This window comes from Capsicum annuum, chromosome 6 (genome assembly GCF_002878395.1).
Source record: "Capsicum annuum cultivar UCD-10X-F1 chromosome 6, UCD10Xv1.1, whole genome shotgun sequence".
Taxonomy (NCBI): Eukaryota; Viridiplantae; Streptophyta; class Magnoliopsida; order Solanales; family Solanaceae; genus Capsicum; species Capsicum annuum.
The window spans coordinates 184122808-184130712 of NC_061116.1; positions in this window are offsets into that span (position 1 = coordinate 184122808).

Sequence of the window (7905 nt, forward strand, 5' to 3'; positions counted from 1 at the left end):
AATTAATAAAATACAAATAGAAAGTCCTTTTGAACAATTTATAAAAACAATTGATAATAATGATTATAGTTACAAAAATATAGACATAGAAGAAGATTTAGAAATAATAAATGATAGAATAAGTACAACAAAAAGAATAGCTTATGAAAAACCAGCATCATCAAGTTCATCAAAAAGAACAAGTTATGAAACAAGTTCAATAGTTAATTTAAACCAATATTACATAACAGGAACAATAAATGAAAAGGAATATTCAATACTCTTAAACACAGGACAAGAAGAAAATTATATAGTAAAATATCAAGTAAAAAATGAGGAAATAAAATCTGATAATAATATATGCCTAGATCTACCAAGAATCTTAATAAACACTAAAAATATAGCAGAAAAAGAAATAATAATAGGAGTTAGAAAAATGAAAGTAGGATTTGAAATAAAGGAAGAAATGCAAAAAACAGACATAATATTAGGAATTAAATGGCTAGAACAAGTAAAACCATACAATATAGAACATTCACAATTATCTATAACATATAATAGAGAAAAATTATTCTTAAGAAGTGCTTTAACATGATATGAAAATATATGTATTAATGAAGATAGTAGTAGAAGGATATTACAGTAGATATTATACGCCTATGATAGATACAGGAGCAGAAGCTAATTTATGTAGATATAATTGTTTACCAGAAAATAAATGGGATAAATTAAAAACACCAATAATAGTTAAAAGATTTAATAACGAAGGAAGCTTAATTACTTATAAAGCTAAGAATGTAAAAACACAAGTATGGGATAAAATATTAACAATAGAAGAAATCTATAATTATGAGCTAACATCAAAAGATATACTTTTAGGAATACCGTTTTTAGATAAATTATACCCACATATAATAATTAGAACAGATTGGTGATTTACAACACCATGTAAACAGAAAGTAAGAGCAAAAAGAGTTACTAATAAAATAAGAAAGAAAACTGATTGGATAGAAGGAAGTGAAAAAAATTACACAAAAATTAAAAAATATAAAAAATACTGAAGATACAATAGAGTTGGTAGTATTTTCAATAAATAAAAAGGAAATAACTATATTTTCAATAAAAAAGATAGAAATAATTAAGAAAAAATTAGAACAATTATATAGTGAAGATCCATTAAAAGGATGGGTAAAACATAAAATCACTATAAAAATTAAATTAATAGATAAAAAATAGCATAATAACCCACAAACCATTAACATATAATTTTGATGATTTAAAAGAATTTAAAATGCATATAGAAGAATTATTAGAAAAATAATATATACAAAAAAGTAATAGTAAACATAATAGCCCAGCATTTATAGTAAATAAACATAGTGAACAAAAAAGAGGAAAAAGTAGGATGGTTATTGATTATAGAAATTTAAATGCAAAAACTATGACTTATAATTACCCAATACCGAACAAGATATTAAAAATATAACAAATACAAGAATATAATTATTTTAGTAAATTTGATTGTAAATCAGGATTTTACCATTTAAAGTTAGAAAAAGAATCTAAGGAATTAACCGTATATATGGTACCACAAGGATTTTATGAATGGAATATACTACCATTTGGATATAAAAATACACCAGGTAGATTATGGATAGTTATTTTAAACAATTACCTAATTGTATAGTATACGTAGATGATATACTATTATATACAAAAACTAAAGAAGAACATTTAAAATTATTAGAACAATATACAGATATAATAGAAAAATCGAGAAAAAGTTTAAGTGAGAAAAAGGCAGAAATTATGAAAAATCAGATACAATTTTTAGGAATACAAATAGATAAAAGTGGAGTCAAAATGCAACAACATATAGTCCAAAAATAATAAATTCATAAGAAGAATTAGATACAAAAAAAAATTACAATCATTTTTAGGATTAGTAAACCAAGTAAGAGAATATATTCCAAAATTAGCAGAAAACTTAAAATCATCACAGAAAAAATTAAAAAAGGATGTAGAATATAGATATAATGAAGAAGATAAAAAACAGGTACAGAAAATAAAATTACTTTGTAAAGAATTACCAAAATTACAATTTTTAGATGAAAATAAAAAATTTACATATATAGTAGAAGCTGATGCAAGTAAATATAGTTATGGAGGAGTACTCAAAAATAGGTGAAGAAGAAAAATTAGAACATCATTGTAGATATTATTCAAGAACGTTTAACGAAACCGAAATAAAATGAAAAATAAATAGAAAAGAATTATTTTCTTTATATAAATGTTTAATAGCATTTGAACCATATATCGTGTATAACACGTTTATTGTTAGAACAGATAATACACAGGTACGATGGTGGCTAACAAGAAAAATACAAAATTCAGTTACGATAAAAAAAATTCGGAGACTAGTTTAAATATACTGAATTTTACATTTACAATTGAAGTAATCAATACTAACAAAAATATCATTGCAGATTACTTATCAAGACAAAGCTACTCAAACTGATTTACCAATGGCAGAGGCTAATGCCAAAGATACCCAGACTGACTTATTGCTCCAAATGTTTAAACAAATGGAGTTATTACAAGAACGAGTTATTACACTAACTACTGAAGTTACAAATATAAAAGTACAAGTTGAGCACTATAAAAAATAAGATGTTGTGCAGGAAGAGCACATTAAAAAACTAGACCTAGAAGGTGATGATGAGAAACACCTTAAAACTCAAATCACTGGCGTAACTTCAATTACAGCTGCAGGCACATCTAAAGGGAAAAATATAGTCACTCAAAATAGACCTGAAATACCAAAAAAAAAAAAATTATAACCTCAGCCAAATATTTTCAAAACCATATAGACCAAATATATAAAATTTAGAAGCATTTGCACCTCCCCAGATACATACATATTCTGAATCACTTAACCAAGAAAAACATATATACAATTATTCTTCTCGTAAATACATTAACAACATACACACCTTACAAACCTTATTAAATACCAAACCTATTCAAAGTAAAGAGCTAGCCGCACAACAAAAAGGATATATTACCCAGAAATGCCAAAATTACAATAAACTTATTGCCTTACCAGGTACAAGCCCAAATTTTATTAAATCATGTTACTATTATGGACTATTATATACGGTTTACACAACCGATGGAAAAGAGTTAGCAAGAATTCCAGAAATTCACAATGAATTTATGTCTTACAAGAGAATTACCAGCGGACAATTATTCTATGTTTGATTTTATTCCGCACCAGCAGAAATATTGTTTGACGAAATTAAACAAACTATTAATATGGTCAAAATGGGTATGACCAGAGATTATATTATTCCGAAAGAAATATGTGAACAGACCGAGATACCAAAAACGCAGATACCAGCATTTTACCGCAACAAAAGAGTTATTGGAATAAGCAATATATTATCAGAATTACTTAATAATTATTCAAATAAAAAACCAGTTTGGATATATAATTCAAGGAATCAAGCATTGATTTATTCAACTTGCAAAGAAGTTAGAGACCATGACATGAAAAAACTTAGAAAATGGGGATTAACACTCCTCAGGCCAGAAGAACAACCATTAACAAGATCTATCAGTAAGGAAATTATTTCAGGAGAAGCTATGAATTAATTTTGTGAAAAAGTTGGCCAAAAATACAAAGACTACATATGCAGCAGAAGTAGTGGCAAGCACAACTTTATTCCAGATGTGATGCTACACTGATAAGAAGATAGAAAAACAGCAGATACAACAAAAAAGAGATAGCTACGGAGCAAAATAATGGAGATAAAAAAGACAAGCTATTAAATTGTGAAAGTGACATGTAGATAACTTTCACAATTTCTTTACGTAAATTGTAAAAATTTGTATAGAAAAAGTCTTAGGTATTAACAATTTTTTGTCTTTTAGTAGTTTAAGATAAAGACTTTTTGTTAGGATAGTTATACCTTAGACCCTAGCCTTTTTGACATTTTTGTTAAAGTTTTTTTAGTCTTTTAAAAATAGACACGTCAATGTGAAGTTTGCAACTTCAGCCTATAAATAAACGAGCATTTGCTCAGATGAAGGGCAAGCCTTCATGCGTTGAAACAAAAAATTTTCTCTTGTCTACAACAAATATTTTGATTATTTATTAAAAAAACAGGTATATTTTAATAGAAAAATCTATGGAGGAACAAAATTTAGAATTATCAAACCTACCAAAACAGATATATTTATTTACTATTATGAATAGCTAAATTCATAATTCTTAACAATCATCAATTAGGGTTCTTAATAAGGTAGAGAAATACCATCGATTGAGGAGGGTTTCTCTTCCATATTGGACAGGAACATCATCAATTGTATTGTATTGTACTAAAATATGTGGCAGCTTATGTGAACGACTATTAGCAGTAATTAAGGGTAGATGTGGTCCCAAAATTAGACGTCAGAGTTGTATACAATTCCTGCCAAAATTTAACGGAAGGTAAACACGATCTATTTTCTCCTTTCCGTACATTATATAAATTCTAAGTAAACACTTTGTTATAAAAGCCAACAATGAATACCCAGAGAAACGATGATATTATATATATATATATATATATATATAATTTACTGTATATCAAAGAAGCCTTACTGAACGATAGGAGGAAAGAAAGGATACCAACTTTGTGAAAGGCCATTGCATGTCTCTTTGAATGTGCAACTTTAATTTGAGGATGTTATAATCTCTTAAGCTATTTATGGAGCAAATAAAAGATACTAAAATACAACTAGGAATGACTTTTCTAATTTTATCAGAGATTCAGAATGGACTAAATTGTGTTTTGTCAAAATTAACTCAATGCATCTTTCACACTGGATTGTATGATCTAGCCAATCGTTTGAACATTTGGTATACCTTTCAAAAAAAAAAAAAAAAAGGAAGGTCTCCTGTTTGAATATTAATTTGGTACACCTTTGAATTTCTTATGTTTATCCCAAAGTTTAATCCCATACCCAGCTTCATCAATGTGCTTCGGATCCCAAAAATTAATGAGTATGGGTGTGTTCATTATGGAGTTAGAATTTTATTTTTTTAAAGAGAATAAGTGTTTTCACTTACTTTTTGTGATTCAAAAAAAATATTATCTAAAAATATTTGTATGTATTAATACAAAATTATGAGCATGGGTAGGGATAAGGTGATTGGTGTTGTCGTGGGGGAGGAGGAGGAAGGGGGGGCAGGGAAGGGGGTGGGGTGGGTGGGCTGGGATGAGTGAGAGTTGGGGGTGGTGGGAGTGGGTGGTTGTGAGGGTGAGAGAGCGAATGACACTTGTTTTTTCTATTTTTATTAAATAATTGTTTCTCTTAATTTCAATGAATTTAATTTTCTCAAGAAAATATTTAAAAATAAATAAATAAAACCTAACACCAAAAGAATCATTTCTACGTGAGATAGTAATTTTATTATATTAATATAAATAATGATATAAAATAATTTCAAAATAATTAGTTGACACATTATACTAATCTTCGTCCCACATTTCAAATCACCCTTTAAACAAATACATAGTACACAAAGCATGTGCTTTTGTTTTATCTTTTATGCGGAGTATATTATATGTGTGCGAACTGCAAAAGAAAGAGGGCCAGACCGCTATAATTTTTTATTACTTTACTACTATACTAATACAAATTTAAAGTTCAATAATAATAATAATGTTAATTGTATTTAACTTTGGGTACTGTTCTTTCACCATTCAATCTCATTATGGAAAAATTAGAATAACTATATTCAGTCTCCAGGAGGAACCAAAGACATTAATACTTAATTTGTCTTGATCAAACAACTAATGTACATGTTCAACTCAAAGACATTAATACTTAATTTGTCTTGATCAAACTACTAATGTACATGTTCACACGCTAACGCAACAATAAAGGGAAAGGCAGATTAGAATGTACTGCGACATTCTCTTAATATTAACAGGGGAAGATAGCGAAGAAGGAGGGTATATTTGGGAACAAAGCAACACAATGATTGGCAAAACATAAGAAAACAATACACACGTGACATATATTCGGCATTTTAATAATTGCATCCACTTTTATATTACAGATCAATTAAAGATTGAAGTATAAATAAATATTTTTATTACGATAAAGGTATATTTAATCTCATAATTTTATGAAGAAAAAAGATATAAATACCCTTGGAAATTATGTCCAAAATTCCAATGGCAAATTTTATCTTAAGTAGTGTGCTATTACCTTCCTAAAACTTCTTTTTTCGTATATGTTTATACCTTATGTGCTGACGTGAAATCACAAACCAATTCAATTAGTTGCGGTGATATACATGTGCCTCCCCGTGTATAATTTTTTTTTAAAGTTTTTAATTATTTCTTCTTATTTCCTTTGCCTTATATGTAAAATAAGTCAATATGCATGATTTCTTTCCTTCTCTTGCACTTAAAATTTTCTCAAATACGTTTATTTTTTTATTTTTCTTTATCTTGTATTTAATATTTTCACAAATACACAGAATTTTTAATTTTTTACTTGTCTTCTTATTTTTCCCTTGTATTTAAATTTTTATCGAATGCACATAATTTTTTTTATTTTTTATCTTCTTTCATTATTTTTTTCTATTGCTTTAGTTCTTCTTATTTCTTTATATTCCTTTGAATTCAGCTTCAATCTTATTGCAATGCTTTGCGTTGAAAATAAGTTAACTTCAGATGGATAGTAAAAGAAAGTGAAGTAAATCAAATACAAAATAAAAAATAAAATTTTAAAAATATAAGACATTTTTTTATTTTCTTGTTTTTTTAAAAAAATACACGTAATTTTTCAAATTATTTAAAATTGAAAAGATAAGAAATTAATGAAAGAGAAGAAAAAATAAAAGTTTAAAAGTGAGAAGGAAAATAAAATTTTAAAATTTAAAGAAAAGAAAATAGTTAAATATATATAAGTTTTAATATTAATAATTATGTATACTAAATAATTATAAAATGTAAAAAAAAGACATCATATTTTTGTCTTACTTTTAGGAGTGGTTTGGTTTGAAGTGAAGTTATACTGAGATTAGTTATGATGGGATAAATTATATTGGGATAAGTTATGCTGGGATTAGTATGTTGAGATTATTTATTATTGAGTGTTTGGTTTGTCATATTCAAAACAGTATGCATGGTAAAATTTCTAAGAATAAGTTGTTTGTTTACAAAAATATCCTTCACATTTTTTTTATATATATTTTTCTTGCAAACTTTATTTGTTCATTCATAAAAATAAAATTTTCATCTTATTTAGCTTAAATATTTTTGTGTGTGAATTCTCATTACTGAATCGTGCATTTTTAAAAATAAAACTTTCATCTTAAATTTATTTTAGTAAAAGAGATTTTATTGTTGTTGTCACTTCATTTAAGCACATATCACTCTTATATTGTAAAATATTAAAGTTATCTATTTTAATTGATATATAAAATTTAAATTTTTAAGTGACAAAATATTATTTAATTAAAAATATGTAATTAAGTAGTTGAGTCAATATTTTTATAAGAGAAATTAAATTATAAATAAATATAAGCATTAGGCAAACAAATTCAACCTATAATATATTCATAAAGAGAAAATGGTCAAAAGCCCCCCCAACCTTTACCCCAAATCCCAACTACACACTTATACTTTGCGGGGGGGGGGGGGGGGGGGGGGGGGGGGTCCTATGATCCCCCTGAACTATTTTAAAGTGGAATAATTACCCCTCAAAAAACTGACACCCAGATGTGTAATGGAAAGTGAGCAACACGCACTTGCCATGTAATGCCACGTAATTTCCACGTAATATTATATTTTTATATAAAAAAATTAATAAAAAATTAATTATTATTCTTTAATATATATATATATATATATATATATATATATA